We start from the raw sequence: 21,700 nt of genomic DNA, 5'->3' as shown, positions 1-21,700 counted from the left end.
AGAAATATTACAAACATGATGATAAAATCCTCCCTTCCTCATATATACCAAATCCCAACCTTGATCCTCAATATATTACTTATTTGATGACACACTGATTACTGTCCTTCTCCTGATGGTTATTTTTTATTCTTGCGTGTAGTTGACCTCCAATTTGATGCCGACTACACAGTCGACCAACCCAACGAAAGGAATCCATGATGGTAAGTCCATTCTCATATCATACCGGACAACAACAATTATATCTGAAAAAGAAAAATTATTTAAATACTAATTCTAAACAGCAATATTATCTATCAAATGTAAAAAATAAAATGATGGATCCCCATCAGCTTAAAAGATGCTACGGTCACAGGAATGAGCTAAATCCCAAATTTTCGTTCAACCCTTTGGGTGCCAATGTCTCGTGTCTGAAAATCCATCTGCTCTCTAATTGGGCCAATTTCTTTCCCCTATTGCCCCCCTAATTCCAGGATGGAATAAGTAATATATTTGTTTGGGATTGGATCCTAAAGCTTCAGCAAATTTACCACTACACTATAGACCTGCACTGTTGCAAGGATAGAATTTTATGTACCTAAAAAATACTAAACAGCATTATTGTATTATTTAGAGGCATGACATTAAATAAATAGTATTACTGTTTAGTGAATTTTTTGTCACTTTTACTTTCCAGCTTTTTTTTTTTCTATGGTAAAAAGTGAAAAAGCTAGAAAGTTAAATTCCTTTTTTTTTCTGATATAACCTTTACAAAATAAATTATTTTACAGGTCTATGTTGGGAATTGAATCTTAGACCATCTGCATGACAGGAAATCACATTGTTAGAAGGATCGGATTTTTGATGTTTAAAAAACCTACTAAATAGTAATATTTTCTTTACAGTCATAATATTACATTTATAGTATTACTATTTTTACTATTTATATAGCAGGTTCTATAGTGTAGTTGTAATCTTGTCATGCAGAAAGTCTTGGGTTTAATTCCTGACAGAAGCCTATATTTTTTTTTGCAAATAATGTTACTAAAAAAATGACGGAACAAAAACCATTACAAAAGATACATTTAACATACTATAAAATATCACAAAACAATATTTGATATCCCTGTATTCATAGGCAAAAATAAATGATGCAACAGCACTTTGTAAACACAAATAATAAAATAAATACAATAGTGCCATACTCACTGTAGAGAATGTACTAATGCCAATGCTACATTATAAGTATGAGATTCTTGGCAAATACATTTTGTACAAAATGTAACCTGCGTTCCTTGAATTTAATGAAGGCCATTGTGGCACCAAAATAGGTATAATATAGTGTGGGCTAAGCATGCATGTGGAACCTGCATTCCTTGAATTAAATGGAGGCCACTATGCCACCAGTGTAAGTAGTATTTAGTGTAGGTTCCTGTCCTAAAAAGATAAAAAGATCGCCTGCTGTTGGCGGACAGGCACAAATAATTTTGTACAAAATGTATTTGCCAAGAATCTCACATTTATAACGTAGCATTAGCACTAGTACATTTTCAATAGTGAGTATGGCATGATTGTATTTACTTTATTTTATCTTTTGCACTTTCAACCATGGTGATGTGCACCTGCGCACTGCGATGTGCTCACTTACCCCAATTTCTTTCTTTGCAATCCCTGTATTCATAACAACTCATACACATTAGTGCAATAGTTTTTTCCTTCACTTAACCTGTAATAAAAGTTGATAGAAATTAAAATCTTACACGTCTATGGCAAAATGGCCAGATGCAAAAAAAATTAAGGCTATTTTGGCTTTGAAGGTGAGAAGGGTCGTGGGCAGGTACAGTGCTCTGAAATTCCTGATGGTGGCCTATTCCTCAAGCTAAGACACATTGATTCACTGCCTACCATCCTAAAATATGTTTTTTGGTTGCGTTAAAACCTTTAAGAGCAAGTTTTAGTGGAGGTTTCCCACAATAATCATTTATCATGGCCACCATTTCATTAACTTTTATGGGACTGCCGACTACAGTGCCTAGCTATCTCTAGAAGTCCCACAAAACTCTATCAAGTGGTAGTCATGTACAGGGGCAGACTTGGAACTAGCCCTGTAAAATAACTAACAGTGGCCCCATGCTGTAGGCATATCTAAATTGACAGAAGATGGCAGGATCACAAGTAAGCAGGGCCAACATAAGTAGGTAGTCAGTCCTACCTTCAGCACACTACTTTGTCTTTTAGTGCTACCAAAAATTCAGCAGACTACAGCACTACATGATTATTACATTCAGTAATGTCTTCTGTGATGTAGACATTCTCTTTCCTCATCTTCTACATTTGGCCCAGGCTACCATGGTGACTTCTTTCAACCACATCTTTTTTCTGCAGAGTTTGCCACACAGACTTTAGGTTCCTCACTTTTATATCATCTTCTCCTCTTCTCAACACAAACTTCTCATCCTGTTGTCACCCCTCAATGTGCTCCTCAATTTTCCAAATACTATGCTGCAGAAAAAGTAGTGCCCCTACTAGTAATAATGACTACTTATAGTGGTACCTGTAGTAAAATAATCTGTGGCTTTAGTAGAAAATAGTGACCCAGTAATCATAAAGCTCCCCTATAGTGCCATCAGTAGTAACAATGCTCCCTATAGTGCCCCATTAAATAATGCCCATACAAATAGAAAATAAGACTATGCAACTCTACAAAACGGTATTTAAACCGCACTGGAAATGGATACAAACATCTCAATTGCAGATTGAAGTAGCCTCCATCGGTATACTCTCAATTAGTGATGGACGAACATCAGCCGGGACGGTTCGCGAATGCGATCGCGCGAACACGATCAAATGTTCACAAACCGCAAGTTCGCGGCGGGTCCCATTCATTTTAATGGCAGGCGAACCTGAAAAACCTTCAGCTCATATTTCCAGCCAAGAAATAATTACTAGAAGTGCACAAATAGTCCCACAACATGGTAAGTGACATACTGAGATGTATTATTCGAATTTGCGATCTCCATTCATAAATTTTTTCAATGCGAAATATCGGCAATATTTTTTTCACGTACGCACATGCTCAAATGCACTATACAGTACCCAAATGCACTATAAAGAAAGTATATTGGTATATAACACCCCGCTTTGAATCAGTTTTTTGGGGGGCGACTGGTATATCACACCAGTAGAAATTATTTGTTCCAATAACGCTTGTCCCTCTATATACCTGCAGTATCGGAGCAGGGTCCTTTCACTAATTTGAAAATAAGTCCTGCTCGCAAGCATAGATGTAAAGGCGTTGTACTCGAGTATTCCCCACTCCTTGGGTCTCAAGGCTGTGGAATTATTCTTGAGCAGTTGCGGTCGTCAGTATCACGCCCACAGTCTCTTCATCCTCTGTCTGTTGGAATTCACGCTCACCCGTAACGTGTTCTCCTTCAGCAGCAGGGTCTACCACCAGCTCAGGGGCACCACAATGAGGAGCTCCTGTGCCCCATCATATGCAAATTTGTTCCTGGGCTGGTGGGAGGAGACTCTGGTCTTTACAGATGCAGGATCCGCTACCATGGACCCAGTGGGACTGTGGGCGCGATACATCGACGACATCTTCATCATTTGGAATGGTGATGATGTCTCATTCTGTTCTCTAGTGGAGACACTGAACAACAACACTATAGGTCTCCGCTTCACTAGTGAGAACAATACTGCCCGTCTGCCGTTTCTAGACGTCCTCATCGCTAAAACAGAGGAGGGAGAGCTGACTACGACGGTTTACAGGAAACCCACTTCATCCAACGCATTGCTTAAGTGGGAGAGCAGTCATCCGCTCCCACTTAAGAAGGGCATTCCCAAGGGGCAGTACCTCCGATTGAAGAGAAATTGCTCCCCTAATAAAGAATTTATCAAGCAGGCCGATGACCTGCGGCTTAGATTCCGTCAGCGAAGGTATCCTGTTAAGGTGTTGAGAGGAGCTTTCAGGTCAGCCCTACAAGAAGACAGAAAGAATCTCCTAGTCCCTAAGTCCAACCAGGCACAGACTGGGAACCTCATCCGCCTTATCAGTACCTTTGATCGGGCAGCACCTGAGGTCCGAGACATTGTACGGAACAACTGGGGCATTTTACTCATGGATCCAGATTTAATCTTGGTTGTAACCTTGTCGCACTCTGTTGTAGCTTGGAGTAGGGTTCCCGCCCCAATTAAGCATAAATAGACAAAACTCCAGCGTAATTTGCAAGTTAGTATTATTTTTATTATTGGAATTGCGGCTTCAGCGTAACGTTTCGGCCTATTGGCCTTCTTCAGACTAATGCCGCTGGTGATGATGAGGAGAAGCTGGCGCTCTGTGACAGTATAATGCGGAAGTACCGCTGGTGAGAGTGGCGGATACAGATTTAAGAGAGGTGGTGGGGGAGTATCCACATCTTACATACCGCAGAGGACGCAGTCTTCGTGACAGACTGGTCTCGAGCGAGTTCATACCCCCTGCACCTTCTGGCTCCATGTGGCTACAGTCCAATATCAAAGGTTGTTTTAGATGCAGTGGCTGCATTGCGTGCAGCCATATGCAAACTGGCAAGACTTTCGGCAGCAACATCACTGGGAAAGCATACACCATTAACCACTTCATAAACTGCAGGACTCGAGGGGTGATCTACCGACTTACTTGCGAATGTGGCGAGGAATATGTCGGCAAGACCATCCGCGAGTTCCACAGACGTGTGGGTGAACACCTGAATGACATTTCCAAGGCCAAGGACACACCAGTGGCCAACCACATTCATAACCATCATGACGGTAATGCCCATGTGTCTGTCATGGGCATTGACAGGGTCCTTCTTCCGCGACGGGGGGGGACTGGAACCGGGTGATCCTGCAGCGTGAAACCCGCTGGATTTACTACCTAAAAACCATGGCTCCATTGGGCCTTAATGAACAGCTTAATTATAGCTGTTTTCTGTGATCGTCCGGTCACTAGTGTCATTCAGCTATATCACACTTCTTAACCTAGCCTTAATATTAGCCTAATTGCCTTAAACTAAGTTTGTTGTCTTTTCAGCCTGTACATATGTAGCTCTGCTTTCTAAGCATTACATTGCTTTGCTGAAATATGAGACCCATCCGACTGTTTGTCTCCCCTGCAATCTGTGACGACTCCGTGGCATAGTTCCCGGCGTCCCGATTGCCTGGCAACCAGCCCGCCTCCAGGGTGTAAACTTCCGTCCCTCCTCCCGACCCACGTGCCAAGTTGGTGCAGCGGCTTGTGCGCTGCGTTCCACGCTTCCCCGCCCCTTTTACGTGCTCCCCATGTTGAGCGCGCCTCCACCCTTGTCGCTCTCTGGGTGGCACGTGGGACACAGGTGCTGCCGTGCGCCGCGTTTCATGGCACATAGGCCTGGGTCACGTGATTGGACGTACCCTGCCCCATGTGACCTCGGAGGGCGTTCCTAGATAACCGGCGCGCTGCGCTCTGCCTTTAAAAGTGGTATCATCAAGGTATTTATTCGCCAACAGCCCCATATCACGCAGCCAATCTTTTGGGCCCCACAGGGACCTCATTATGCTATAATGCTGTATATTTCTGTGCTGATGCAGCCCACTGGTGTGCCAGCACTGTAGGTCCACCTGTGTCTACAATTGTGTTGTCTGGTCCCACTGGCCCGACCACTGTCTCCTGAGCCTGAATGGTCCTACTGGTCCATTCTAGTGCCTGTTTTGAGCCATATCGGCCTTATTGGCCTAGCTCAATGTCTTCAGCCTTTTGGCTTTAATTGTTGCTAATCTTCCCCCTTACCTACAGGCTTTCTGCCTGTTACCCTTAAATCGATACTTCTCCTAATGAGTTTTGTGTAAATGAAACGTGACACGTCGGGAACCTTTTAGGGTACATCAGGGATACCGGCCTCCACCAGGGACAGGTATCCGGACGGGGTAGCTCCTTGCGGGGCAAGTACTCCGTGTAGGTAGGCAGGGTCTTAATAGCCCCTTCCCTCTAACAGGGTCTGATCAGGGAAATCATTCCCGACCCCTGCCCACCCCTACAGCAACTCCTCCTTTGACATCTTCCCCGCATGGTTTCCAGTAACTGTTAGAAAGAATTGGAAGACACCTCCCTTGGGATCCCGACCCGGCACCCTTCTGATGAGTCCTATCCATCGCGGTCGTCATGGGTGAGAGCGTTCCTTTTTTATACTGGCAACACCTTGCTTTTGTCTAGGCCCACATGGGCTTGTCTTATATGTATGTTTTTTGAATATTTTCTTTTTGTGCCATTTATTCTAACTAGTACCAATTAAATGTTTTATTCCCTCTGTCCCCTTCCTAGGGAATTAGTTTTTTTGCTTCGGAGCAGAACCGCACACAACTGCCGCACAATACAAATGCAATATAATATACTTGCGGATCCGCAAAACACTGACACAGACAATGTGCATTCCGCAATTTTGGGACCGCACATCGCCGGCACTATAATAGAAAATGCCTAATCTTGTTTGCAATTGCAGACAAGAATAGCACATGTTCTATTTTTTTGCGGAAACGGAAGCACAGATACGGAAGTGCGGATCCGCAAATGCGGATGCCGACAGCACATTCCGGGCCCATTGAAAATGAATGGGTCTGCACCCATTCCGCAAAATTGCTTCTTCTGGGGAACAATCACTATCTTTCACATATCACTTTACATAGCATCACTCATTAAAGGTGTTGTCTCACTTTAGCAAATAGCATTTATTATGTAGAGGAAGTTAATACAAGCCAGTGCCACTTCCTAATGTATTGTTATTATCCATATTTCTTTCTTTGCTGGCTGGATTCATTTTTCCATTACATTATACACTGCTCGTTTCCATGCTTATGACCACTCTGCAATCCATCAGTGGTGGTTGTGCTTGCTCACTATAGGACTGTGATGGCTAACCTCTGGCACTCCAGCTGTGGTAAAACTATGACTCCAAAATGCCCCCTTGCTTGGCTGTTCTCAGAACTTCATAGAAATGAGTGGAGCATGCTGGGAGTCGTAGTTTCACCACAGCTGGAGTGCCGGAGGTTAGCTATCACTGCTATAGGATAAAAGGGCCGTCCTCTCTGGTGGCCAGGACCGTGGTTGCGCACATAGGCTAGTACTTTTTCTTATAGTGTGCAAGCACGACCACTGCTGCTGGATTGCAGGGTGGTCTTAACCATGGAAACGTGATGGAAAAATGAATCCAGCCAGCAAGGAAAGCAATATGGAAAATAACAATACACTAGGAAGTGGCTTGTATTAACTTACTTTACATGAAATATGCCACTTGCCGAAGTGAGACAACCCCTTTAAGTCCTGTTATGCTTATATATTATTATGCTGTATATTATTATTAGGGATGAGCGAATCGACTTCGGATTAAACATTCGAAGTTGATTCGCATAAAACTTTGTTTCAATACTGTACGAAGCAAGTGTTCCGTACAGTATTAAAATGTATTGGCTCAGATGAGCCGAGGTTATTACTTTGCGAAATCTTGCGAAATCTTCACATAATAACGTCAGAAGTTGATTTATCCTGTAAAAAGCCATTTCCAGAACTCGGAACCAAACCTCGAGTTCGGGAAATGGTTTTTTACAGTATAAATCTATTTCTGAAGTTATTATGCGAAGTCTCGCAAGATTTCGCAAAGTAATAACTTCTGCTCATAAGAGCCAATATATTTTAATACTGTACGCTCACTCCGTACAGTATTGAAACAAAGTTTTATGCGAATCGACTTCAGATGTTTCATCCAAAGTCGATTCGCTCATCCCTAATTATTATCAATATGTATCAAAGCAATATAAAAACCATACAAGCATATAAAATATACAGCAATTAAATAAAAATATAAATAAAAACTTATCTAAAATCACCTACACTTAATATTAAACCTGTCGCATATTCAAACACAGTGAAGGATCTGTCGTGAAATCAGCATACAACATCAGGTCAGCTGTTCCAAACACACCAGTTTCTTTTAACTCTGACCTCCCCCACATTCAGCCCCAGTCTGAAAGACCTGCAGTGACACCAGGATACATCAGCAGGTCAGTTTCTTCTTACTCAGCCATTAGCAATCTTTTCAGGGATATCCTCTTACATCATTGCTAGTGATGATCGGCCGAACACCTGTTCGGCTCGAGCATCTCGATGCTCAGCACATGGCGGTATTCGGCCGAATACCGCATGTGCTCGAGCGCACTGCTCAAGTCATCACTCCGCACGTTTCTTGGCTGCTACGCAGCCAAATAAACGTGCAGGTAAGTACTGCCCTCACTGTAATGCCATAGTCATGTTGGCTGCTGGCATTACAGTGATTGACTGGCCAGAACGCGTAATTGGGTTCTATATAGTATCCGATGACGCATGTTCGGCTCATTCTTAGTCAGGGAGAGCTGTGCTGAGTAAGGGACAGACAGTGTAGGGAGTGAAATAGGAATAATTTTATCAGAAAAACTTTTCAGAGACCCAAAAGTCTTTTTAAGGACTATTGTTGTGTGGCAGCAGCAATATCTTTTTTAGCGCAAATGTAAGACCATAAACCGGGGAGGACTCCCCAGGATACAGCGAAGTCACAGACAAGAAAAGCGACACCGACACCAGCATTTGTGCAAAAACAGAAATTTTACTAACAGTAGTTACAAACACAGCAATATAGAAGTACACAAGATAGCATATACTCCAGTCTCAGAGTCACTGTTCCTGTCCAACTGAACAACCCTAACACGGCGGCGCACACAGCAGAGCCTGCAAGTCGATACTGTGCCGCAGGGGAACAGACCTGACAGATGGCGCACACACGGCAGAGCCTACAAGTCAATACCGTGCCGCTGAGTCACTGACCTGAGTATATACTGTATCCGTTGGTTGCTTCGAACCGAACAAGTCCCTGCCACGACATGTGATACTGCAGGACCTGTAACTTTGACCCTCTGTTCTGATTTGTGACACCAATGCTCATCCCTAGAAACAGAATCTGGATCCACACGGTCCTCTCAGACAGCTCACAAAATGGCGGACTGCTTCTTCTCCAGGCTAAGTAACTTCACCTCTTATGTCAGCCCCAAACGTTCCACGGCTCTTCCAGCCTTCCGGGAACCGATCCTTTCTCTCCTGGACGCCATCTGGATCGCTGACAGCCATCAGTCACTTCCAACAGTGATGAAAAGCATAGACACAGAAAGACCACTGACGGCACTGCTCGGTACGTACTCCAGCCGGCTTAGTCTCCCGAATCTTGCATAATGCAGTGTGCGTGGTGCTCTGCCTTTTAGAAGACAATGGCTCAAACAATTGATTGTATAGGTAGAAAGAATAGGCGGCACTCACCACTGGACTCATCAATCTCCTTTATTCATTGACATAATCGTCATACACAATAGGGCTGGGGCAGACTGACATCTCACAGAGCGCTAAGTAGCGATGGCCGTTTCGCGCAAACTGTGCTTCTTCCAGCTATATAAGCTGGAGTCACAGTTGAACTCAGCGATCTACATAGATTTAGTTGTGTGGGTGCAGTGCACAATTTTTTTACCCTGCCCTGTGCACAGTGACAGAGAAAAATGTTATGCAAGCTCAGTGCACAAGCACTGCATCTGTGCTTTTGTGACATTCAAATCCAAGCTTGAAATACTGCAATAATAATCTGGTTTTAAAAAAAACACCCTTTTTTGGCAATATCCAACATTTGGTGCCTTTGCAGAATTAGTCAGTGTGCAATTTAAGTCATAATTTTCTGGGTTTTTAAAAACACCCTTTTTTGGCAAAATACACAATTTTACAGCCTTTGCTGCATCTGCACGTGTGAAATTCAAGCGTTCTATACAGCTTTCATATTCTGTTAGTAAAAAAACACCCTTTTTTTGCAAAATACTTAATATTGCAGCTCTTGCTGCATCTGTGATTGTTAAAAACAGGTTTTAAAAACTTCAAACATTTTCGGGCGTTGAAAAAACACCCATTTCTGGCAATAACCTTCATTTTGTGCCTCTGCCTCATTAGTCAGTGTGCAATTTAAGCTAGAAATACAACTATAATTTTCTGGGTTTGAAAAAACACCCTTTTTGTGCAGAATACACAATTTTACAGCCCTTGTTGCATCTGCACATGTGAAATTCAGGCGTTATATACTGCTGTCATATTCTGTTATTAAAGAAAACACCCATTTTGGACAAAAAACTTTGTTTTGCAGCCTTTGCTGCATATGTCATTGTGAGATACACCCTTTAGATACTGTGGTTCTATTCTGCTATTAATAAAACACCTATTTTGGCCAAAAATCTTTAATTGCAGCCTAGTCTGGATCTGTATGCGTGAGATACACCCTTTACATACTGTGGTTTTATTCTGCTATTAATAAAACACCAATTTTGGGCAAAAATCTTTAATTGCGGCCTAGTTTGCATCTGTACGTGTGAGATATACCCTTTACATACTGTGGTTCTATTCTGCTATTAATAAAACAACCAATTTGGGCAAAAATCTTTAATTGTGGCCTAGTCTGCATCTGTATGTTTGAGATACACACTTTAGATACTGTGGTTCTATTCTGTTATTTCAAAAACAGCCATTTTGGGCAAAAAACTTAAATTGCGGCCTAGTCTGGATTTGTACCTGAGAGATACACACTTTAGATACTGTGGTTCTATTCTGCTATTGGAAAAACATAAATTTTGGGCAAAAATATTTAATTGTGGCCTAGTCTACATCTGTACGTGTAAGATACACACTTTAGATACTCTGGTTCTATTCTGTTATTTGAAAAAAATAATAATTTTGTGCAAAAAACTAAAATTAACTTAAATTGCGGCAAAAAACTAACTTAAATTGCGGCCTAGTCTGGATCTGTACATGTGAGATACACCCTTTACATACTGTCGTTCTATTCTGCTATTAGAAAAACGCAAATTGTGTGCAAAAATCTTTAATTAAGGCCTAGTCTAGATCTTTACATTTGAGATACACACTTTAGACACTGTGGTTCTATTCTGTTATTTGAAAAACAGCCATTTTGGGCAAAAAACTTAAATTGCGGCCTAGTCAGGATCTGTACGTGTGAGATACACCCTTTACATACAGTGGTTCTATTCTGCTATTAATAAAACACCCATTTTGGCCAAAAATCTTTCATTGCAGCCTAGTCTGGATCTGTACGTGTGAGATACACCCTTTACATACTGTCGTTCTATTCTGCTATTAGAAAAACACGAATTTTGTACAAAAATCTTTAATTGTGACCTAGTTTGCATCTGTACGTGTGAGATACACACTTTAGATAATGTGGTTCTATTCTGTTATTTGAAAAACAGCCATTTTGGGCAAAAAACGTAAATTGCGGCCTAGTCTGGTTCTGTACTTGTGAGATACACCCTTTACATACTGTGATTCTATTTGGCTATTAATAAAACACCCATTTAGAGCAAGATCCTAAATTTGAGAAATATGAGGAGAGCGACAAATAAGGGACGTGATCCAGGTCGTAGTGCTGCTGGTGGAGCTCCTGTTGCAGGGAGAGGACATGGTCGATCTGTGCCAGCTACACGTACAAGTGAAACCCCTTCCTCAGGTGCGAGTAAGCGACAGAACCTGCAGCGGTATTTGGTCGGGCCTAATGCGGCTCTACGAATGGTGAGGCCAGAACAAGTACAGGCGATAGTAGATTGGGTTGCTGACAGTGCCTCCAGTTCCTTCACATTGTCTCCCACCCAGTCACCTGCTGAAAGATCAGAGTTAGCACCTGCAGCCGATGTCCATCAGTCTTTCACCTCACCCCCTTGCAAATCAGCCAAGCAGTCTAAACCCCAAGTCATGCAGCAGTCTCTTCTGCTTTTTGATGACTCTGTTATATGGGAGGACCATCGTAGCACGTCTCGGATGATGACGAAACACAGGTGCCAACTGCTGGGGCTTTCGAAAGTGGGCAGACCAACAAGGAGGGCAGGGGTGAAGACTGGGTGGAAAATAATGTGGAGGACGATGAGGTCCTCGACCCCACATGGAATAAAGGTCATGCGAGTGTGACCTGTGTAGTTCGGAGATAGAGGCGGTGGTCGCACAGAGCCATTTGCACAGCAGAAGAGGGAGCAGGGTGCAACAGCGGAGTGGCCGTCCCCTAGACAGTACGCTTGCTACTGCCCACTGCAGCAAGGGACCGAGCACACCAAAGCCATCTCCAAGGAGTTCCCTCGCATGGCAGTTCTTCAGACAAAATGCTGACGACAAGACATGAGTGGTTTGCACGCTGTGCAATCAGAGCCTGAAGCGAGGCATAAACGTTCTCAACCTGAGCACAACCTGCATGACCAGGCATCTGTCACTACCAGAGCTTTGGGACGTTCTCACAGCTCTGTTTCTCCACCCCTGTGATGATGTCACTACTAGAGCTGGGAGGAGCTCTCACTGCTCTGTTTACTTTTGGTTTCCTTCCTCCCAGCTGTTCCTCATGCGTTTGATTTCCCTCTCTTTATATCACCCCTCCTCCTATTGTAGGGCGTGGATTATAGTTCTCATTTCAGTTGTAGCTCTTGCTTTAGTATCTTCACTTGTAGCTATCAGTTCACTGGACCTGTGTTCTGCTGCAGCAAGCACTCCGGATATTGCCAGCTGTCCTTGGATCCGTCTTCTCTGCGGCTGCAACACCTTCAGCTAAGTGTACAGACATTGTTGTGTACCTGATTATTTTCTGACTGGATCTGAGGTGGCCTCGGTTCCCTCCATATACTGAGTAGGGCACCGGTGGCCGTGCCCCTTCCACTATTGTAGGGGTTACAGTGGTCATCAGTCTTAGGTACGTGGGCATGCCTCGTTCCGCCATTTGGATCCGGGCATGTGCTTAGCAGCATAGGGAGAGCTTTGAGGGTCTGACAGGGGTCACCCTTTATCCTCCCTAGTTTGGGTCCGGTCAGTAGCTCTTTTACTGTGTATACTATTGTTGCTCACATACAGCCGTGACAGCATCTAAGTGAAAAGCACGAGCTGCAGTGGAGTAGACACCTCAAAAACCAAGAAAGGTCTCTGGCTCCTCCTGCTTCCTCTTCTGCTGCAGTCTCGGCCTCTTCATCCACCTCTAGAGTGACAGTGCCACTTGTCACCCCACAGAGGATCTGCCAGCAACACCACCATCTGGGTCACTAAGCATCTCCACAATGTCCCATGGAGGCGTTCAGCTCTCCATCTCCCAAACACTGGAGCAGAAGAGGAAGTTCCCCCCTACCCACCCGCGATCCCTGGCCCTGAATGCTAGCATTTCAAAATTACTGGCCTTTGAATGCTGTCATTCCGTCTGGTGGAGACGGAGAGTTTTAAAAGTCTTATGGCGGTGGCTGTCCCACAGTACGTCATGCTCAGCTGCCACTACTTTTCCAGGTGAGCCATCCCTTCCCTGCACAACCAAGTGGGGGACAAAATCAGATGTGCACTGCGCAACGCCATCTGTGGCAAGGTGCACCTCACTACGGATACGTGGACCAGTAAGCACGGTCAGGGACGTTATATCTCCATAACAGCACAGTGGGTAAATGCAGTGGCGGCTGGGCCTGAGGCGGATAGCAGTTTGCCGCATGTCCTTCCACCACCGAGGATTGCAGGGTGCTTCAGTTTGCCTCCTGTTGCTTCCTCCTCCTACTTCGCTTCCTCATCCTCTACCGCCTCCTCATCCAGTCAGCGTAACACCTTCACCACCAACTTCAGCACAGCCAGGGGTAAACAACAGCAGGGAGTTTTAAAACTTATCTGTTTGGGGGACAAGCCCCACACCGCGCAGGAGCTGTGGACGGGCCTTGAACAACAGACTGATGAGTGGTTGGTGCCAGTGAGCCTCAAGCCCGGCCTGGTGGTGTGCGATAATGGACGAAATCTCGCAGCAGCTCTGGGACTAGCTGGTTTGATGCACATCCCTTGCCTGGTGCATGTGCTGAATTTGGTGGTGCAGAGATTCCTGAAAAATTACCCCGATATGTCAGAGTTGCTGCATAAAGTGCAGGCTGTCTGTGCGCGCTTTCGGCGTTCTCACCCTGCTGCTTCTCGCCTGTCAGCGCTGCAGTGTAACTTCGGCCTTCCCGCTCACCGCCTCATATGCGACGTGCCCACAAGGTGGAACTCCACCTTGCACATGCTGTCCAGACTGTGCGAGCAGCAGCTGGTGATAGTGGAGTTTCAGCTGAAGCACGCACGGTGAGTCGCTCTGCGGAACAGCACCACTTCACCACCAATGACTGGGCCTCCATGCGAGACCTGTGTTCATTGTTGCGCTGTTTTGAGTACTCCACCAACATGGCCACTGCAGATAATGACATTCTCAGCGTTACTATCCCACTTCTATGCCTCCTATATATAGAGGATACAGACGATACACCTCCCACACAGGACAGCTTTTCGTTGCCTTTGGCAGCCTGGCACACATGAGTGATTACATGCTGCAGTGTCTCCGCAACGACCGACGAGTTGCCCACATTCTAACTTGTGCTGATTACTGGGTGGCCACGCTGCTGGATCCCCATTACAAGGACAACGTACCGTCCTTAACTACGTCACTGGAGCGTGATCATAAGCACGCTGATAGACGCGCTGCTGGTGGCATTCCCACCTGACAGCGGGGGCACAGTGGAGGCACAAGGCGAAGGCAGAGGAGGAGGAAGGGGTCGCCAACACAGCTGGGGCACCGCCAGCACCTCAGAAGGCAGGGTTAGCATGGCCGAAATGTGGAAAAGCTTTGTCAGCACGCCACAACAACCAGCACCACCAGCTGATATGGAACGTCTTAGCAGGAGGCAGCATTTCACCAACATGGTGGAGCAGTATTTGTGCACACGCCTACACATACTGAATGACGGGTCTGCCCCCTTCAACTTCTGGGTCTCCAAATTGGGCACATGGCCTGAGCTTGCCTTTTACGCCTTGGAGATGCTGGTCTGCCCTGCAGCCAGTGTATTATCTAAACGTGTGTTTAGCACTGCAGGGGGCGTTATCACAGACAAGCGCACCCACATGTCCACAGCCAATGTGGACAAGCTCACGTTCATTAAAATTAACCAGGCATGGATCCCACAGGACTTGTCCGTACCTTGTGCAGAATAGACATGTGTACCGGCCTTAACCAGCCATTGTTACACTACAGCGCAATTACTCATTCTTGTATTTTGAATATTTCACACTCTTTTGGAGTGTACCGTAATAAAAAAAAAAAAAAATTCAAACCAAAAAACAGTGTTGGCTACTTCGTTCTCCTCCACCGCTGCTTCCACCTACACCGCTACGTCTACCGCCTCCTCAAACTCCTACTCCATATGGACCTCCACTTCATAAATCAAGTTTATTTTTTTTATTTGTACGTATTTTAATTTATTTTATATCATTTCACTAGTTTGTCTGTTACATTTTCGGGTGAGATTCACCAATTTTTGGGTGTGATGTACCACTGCTATACCTAGTATACAGGTAAAAAAGATTCACTAATTTGTCTGTTACATTTTCTGGGTGTGATATACCACTGCTATACCTAGTAGACAGGTTAAAAAAAATACACAAATTTGTCTGTTACATTTTCGGGTTCAATTCACAATTTTTTGTGTGTGATGTACCGCTGCTCTACCTAGTAACATAGTAACACATAGTACATAAGGCCGAAAAAAAGACATTTGTCCATCCAGTTCGGCCTGTTATCCTACAAGTTGATCCAGAGGAAGGCAAAAAAAAAACTGTGAGGTAGAAGCCAATTTTCCCCACTTTAGGGGAATAAAAAAATTCCTTCCCGACTCCCATCAGGCAATCAGACTAACTCCCTGGATCAATGACCCCTCTCTAGTAGCTATAGCATGTAATATTATTACGCTCCAGAAATACATCCAGGCCCCTCTTGAATTCCTTTATTGTACTCACCATCACCACCTCCTCAGGCAGAGAGTTCCATAGTCTCACTGCTCTTACCGTAAAGAATCCTTTTCTATGTTTGCTTACAAACCTTCTTTCCTCCAAACGCAGAGGATGTCCCCTCGTCACAGTCACAGTCCTGGGGATAAATAGATGAGGGGATAGATCTCTATACTGACCCCTGATATATTTATACATAGTAATTAGATCTCCCCTCAGTCGTCTTTTTTCTAAAGTGAATAACCCTAATTTTGATAATCTTTCAGGGTACTGTAGTTGCCCCATTCCAGTTATTACTTTAGTTGCCCTCCTCTGGAGCCTCTCCAGCTCTGCTATGTCTGCCTTGTTTACAGGAGCCCAGAACTGTACACAGTACTCTATGTGTGGTCTGACTAGCGATTTGTAAAGTGGTAGGACTATGTTCTTATCACGGGCATCTATGCCCCTTCTGATGCAACCCATTATCTTATTGGCCTTGGCAGCAGTTGCCTGACACTGGTTTTTGCAGCTTAGTTTGCTGTTTATTAAAATTCCTAGATCCTTTTCCATGTCAGTGTTACCGAGTGTTTTACCATTTAGTATGTACGGGTGACTTGCATTATTCCTTCCCATGTGCATAACTTTACATTTGTCAGTGTTAAACCTCATCTGCCACTTATCTGCCCAAGTCTCCAATCTATCCAGATCCCTCTTTAGTAGTATACTGTCCTCTTCAGTCCTCTTCAAATTTGTCTGTTACATTTTTGGGTGAAATTTACAAATTTTTGGGTGTGATGTACCACTGCTCTACCTAGTAGACAGGTTAAAGAAATTCATAAATTTGTCTGTTACATTTTCAGGTGAAATTAACCCATTTATGGGTGTGATATACCACTGCTATACCTAGTAGACAGCTAAAAAAAAAAATCACTAATTTGTCTGTTACATTTTCTGGTGAAATTCAACAATTTTTGGGTGTGATGTACCACTTCCCTACCTAGTAGACAGGTTAAAAAAATTCACAAATTTGTCTGTTACATTTTCGGGTGAAATTAACCCATTTTTAGGTGTGATATACCACTGCTATACCTAGTAGACAGTTAAATAAATTCACAAATTTGTCAGTTAAATTTTCTGGTGAAATTCACCAATTTTTGGGTGTAATATACCACTGCTATACCTAGTAGACAGGTAAAAAAAAAATACTAATTTGTCTGTTACAATTTTGGGTGAAATTAACCAATTTTTGGCTGTGATATACCCCTGCTCTGCCTAGTAGACAGGTTAATAAATTTCACTAATTTTTATGTTGCATTCTTGGGTTGACATCTTACAATTTTTGCCGTGAATAAACCCCTGCTCTGCATAGGTGACAGGGACCGAAATTTTTTAAAATGATCTGTTCCATTGGTGGGTGACATTAACCCATTTCTGGCGAAGAAAAACCCCTACTCTGCATAGGTGACAAGTTGTCCCACATTTGCGCTTCAATAGTTTGTCCCATATTTCCACTCTATCATATTTAATTTGAAACAATTAACCTCCCTTGGATGTGGTCTCATTTTCTCACGCTCCCTCCCCGGCGTGTAACCCTGATTCGCCGATAACCGTGATCAACATGGCAGGTGCAGAAAAGAACATCGAAAGTTGATAGAGAAGATATCCAAATGGATGGTGGACGTCACGGGGACGTGGATTCAGGCAGAAGTTATGTAGAGTCAATAAAACGGCAGCAGGGCCTCTCCTGGCTAACGTTTCCTAATCCAAAATACCCCAGTGACATTCCCTGTAATTTTTAATTAATCATTCAAATAACAGGGCATCTTAAGAGTCCTGTATTGTTATTTATCGTCACTACCTCCCTGAGTCGGGAGTGGGTAATTGCCGCGCGCCCCCTCCTTTCCTTCAATTCTTCCATTTTAATAGCTTCTCCCACATTTCCGCTCGATCACAATTAAATTTTATCCATTAAGCTACGGCGGTTGTGGAGTCTGCGGAGGTTGTGGTGTCCAGTGCGGTGCTTGTGGTCATCGGCGCAAGCTAGGAAGCGTCCATTAACGGAAGCGGATCTGTTACATTGGTGGCAAGCGGTGGGATGGCTTCCCTAGTGCGAGGAGCAGCATCCTGGGAACACCAAGCAGAGCTGGAGTATTGGTATAGTCACGTACGGTTTGACGCTATGCTGAAGAGGCGGTTGGCTATCTACGGGCCTCACCTAACAGAGGAACTTGTACCGGAAGTGAGGAGAGAACTGGCGGAGTATCTGCAGCAGGAAGCAGAATATCGGGCAGAGATAGCAAAGTATTCCGTCCCTGCGCCCCAGCAAAAACGTGAGTTACAGGGGGCCGAAGGTGTCGTCCTTCCCCCCCAGCGGCAGTGTGTACCCCAGGGGGCCGAAGGTATCGTCCTTCCCCCCCAGCGGCAGTGTGTACCCCAGGGGGCCAAAGGTGTCGTCCTTCCCCCCCAGCGGCAGTGTGTACCCCAGGGGGCCGAAGGTGTCGTTCTTTCCCCCCAGCGGCAGTGTGAACCCCAGGGAGCTGAAGGTGTCGTCCTTCCCCCCCAGCGGCAGTGTGTACCCCAGGGGGCCGAAGGTGTCATCCTTCCCCCCCAGCGGCAGTGTGAACCCCAGGGGGCCGAAGGTGTCGCCCTTCCCCCCCAGCGGTAGTGTGTGCCCCAGGGGGCCAAAGGTGTCATCCTTCCCCCCCAGCGGCAGTGTGTACCCCAGGGGGCCGAAGGTGTCGTCCTTTCCCCCCAGCGGCAGTGTGTACCCCAGGGGCCGAAGATGTCGTCCTTCCCCCCCAGCGGCAGTGTGTACCCCAGGGGGCCGAAGGTGTCGTCCTTTTCCCCCAGCGGCAGTGTGTACCCCAGGGAGCTGAAGGTGTCTTCCTTCCTCCCCAGCGGCAGCCTGTGTTTCAAGGAGAGGAGCGCAGCACCCTCTCTCCCCAGCGGCAGCTTACCCTAACAAGGGGAGACACCCATCGCCCAGACGGCGCAGATGGGACCGTGGTCTCTGCGCCTGACATACCGGGATGCGGGACAGCCTGTCCAGATCCCCCACTACCCTCACCAGGACAACAGGAGGAGGGGGTAAGTACAATTTCCCCTCCCCAGTTAACTCCTAACGTGGCCTCAGGGCTAACAGAGGCGATGTTAACCCCTACTGACTCCCATGTTCCTCTGGCTACTGAGCCGGACTATGGTCTCAGCACCCCAGCAGAAGAGCTGGCAGCTGGGCAGAGTGCAGTCGGCCTCTGCCCTCCCTCAAGTCCCCACAGCATGTTGCCCCATCACCACAGCAAAATACCCAGGTGCAGTAACTGTTTCTTGTGTGTGGGTCACCCTTGTACCTGTTTGTTGTGGGTGGGCTACTCGGGCATTTGGTTACTGTGGGTTGGTGGATCGACTAACGGAGGCACTGACCGACAGAAGGTCAGGTGCCTGGTTAGTCTTCCCCCCAAAAGGGAGATGTGTGACAAACTGCCATTTGCCACTGGGCATTGTAGAGGACTTATGGCTAGCCTCCTGCCCTACGACTATGGCCCCGGGACATATTACCTTCTTCCATACAGTACTATGCCGCATGTCTGGACTGTTCTTAGGACCGAACGCGGTCAGCGGTGTATACTAAAGAATCTATGGAACTGTTTTGGGCAGGAAATTGTGCTTGCGGTCGGTCATAAAGGACTTCCACTAAACTTTTGATCCGCTGGAGGGATTTGTGTGATTTTTGGAAGTGGTTATATTTGATGTATGCTGAGTTTAAATATGTAATTTTTATGGAGATGGAATGTATGGTTTTAAAGTTATAGAGTATGTTTAAAAACTGTATTTTTACTGTCTGTGATAGTTATGTTAATCCATAATTATATCACAGACAGAAAGGGAGGATTTTGTGTGTTTGGGTGGGGATTCCTGTCCTGTTGTCTCTCTGTGTGTATTGGCGATGTCCTTTGTCCTGAGAGATAATTGAATTACTTCTCGGCTGTCTCCAGGACAGAGGATATTGTGTATTCGTCTGTCTGTGGTGATTGCATCAACCCAGTGTGAGGTAATTCTATCACGGACAGAGGGGAGGATTTTGTGGGGATGTGTTGTAATATATTGATTGGTTGTATTTCAAACCCCTGTGGGCAGTACTATGTTTTTGGTTTGTGAATAAAAGAGGCTGTACGTGAAGTTCAGCTCAGTTCCTGTTTTTCTAACCCTTCAAAACGCAGCCTCCTCTCGTTATTGGAGGGAATTGCTGTATCACGCTGGGGATTGCTATGCTCTGCATATTCCCTGGAGGAGAGATCTTTCCCACACGGTCCTGAATGCTGGAGGTTCATTCAGGGTGGAAGGAAGACGGCGCGGCTCCAGTTAAGCTACGGCGGTTGTGGAGTCTGCGAAGGTTGTGGTGTCCAGTGCGGTGCTTGTGGTCCTCGGCGCAAGCTAGGAAGCGTCCATTAACGGAAGCGGATCCGTTACAGATCTCCCTTGGATGTGGTCTCTCTTTCTCACGTTCCCTCTCCGGCGTGGAACTCTGATTCGCGGCTAACCGTGATCAACATGGTAGGTGCAGAAAAGAACATCGAAAGTTGATAGAGCAGATATCCAATTGGATCGTGAACATAACGGGGACGTGCGACATGGTGGGGCAGTATGTTTGCACACGCCTACACAAACTGACTGATGGTTCTGCCCCCTGCAACTTCTGGGTCTCCAAATTGGGCACATGGCCTGAGCTTGCCCTTTACCCCTTGGAGGTGCTGGCCTGCCCTGCAGCCAGTGTATTGTCTGAACGTGTGTTTATCACGACTGGAGGGGGTTATCACAGGTTATATTTCCCATTGTTTTTGGGTGTACCCTAATTTAAAAAAATAAAATAAAATTTAAAACTAAAAAGCAGTGTAGGCTACCTCCTCCTCATCTACCGCCGCTTCTACCTACACCACCACATCCACCGCCTCCTCAACCTCCTACTCCATATGGACCTCGTCCTCCTAGATCAAGATTATTATTTTTAATTTTTAAGTATTTTATATTATTTAAAGTCATTTCCCTATCCACTTTTGTTTGCAGAGCACTTGCCATGCTCTTAACCACATTTTGATGGCATTTGCAGCCGTCTAGCCCTTTCCCTGACATTTTTACAGCCATTTTAGTGCTCAAAAGTTCAAGTACCCATTGACTTCAATGGGGTTCGGGTTCAGGGTCAAGTTTGGGTCAAGTTTGGGTCGAACCCGAACATCCAGGTGTCCGCTCAACCAGTGGCGTACCTACCATATAGGCAGACCAGGCAGCTGCTATGGGGCCCGTGGCATGGGGGGCCCAGAGGACATGGAAGGCCCCGCCCCCTACATCTGCAGATAGTTTATCGGGCATTGAGGCACACCCATTTGTCCTCCATTCAGACCTGGCCGGGCCCTGCTTGCTTCCCCTATTCTCAGTCGGCCCCCCTCCGAACCTCCCTTGTTCCCCCCATTCTGTACACAATAGAGCACACGCTGCTGATGTCCCGACCGTCCATGTCAGGCTCAAGTAGACAGAATTTCACAGGCCACGCCCATATCTATTAAGCCACACCCTGCCTGTGAAGCCACGCCCGCATCGAAAGCCGGGGGAAAATACTGCAGCAGAAAAGATTCTCAGGTAGGAAACTAGCTGTCGGCCACCTCTTACCTATTATCTCCCTCCTGGCCCCCACAGAACCTCTCTTGTATGCCCCTCTACTACTACTCTCCCCACAGAATAGCTGCAACCATCTGTGGCCTCCAGCCACTATCATATTCTATGTTCCCTGAAGTCCCCAGAGACTCCTTGCCACCTTCTGTGACTCAAAGAACCTGTACCAGTTTCTGTGCCCCCTTCTCATAACAGAGCTCCTGC

Source organism: Bufo bufo, chromosome 3 (assembly GCF_905171765.1).
Source record: "Bufo bufo chromosome 3, aBufBuf1.1, whole genome shotgun sequence".
In the NCBI taxonomy this organism is placed as follows: domain Eukaryota; kingdom Metazoa; phylum Chordata; class Amphibia; order Anura; family Bufonidae; genus Bufo; species Bufo bufo.
The sequence above is the reverse complement of the archived record's forward strand: the minus strand, read 5'-3'. Positions refer to the sequence as shown.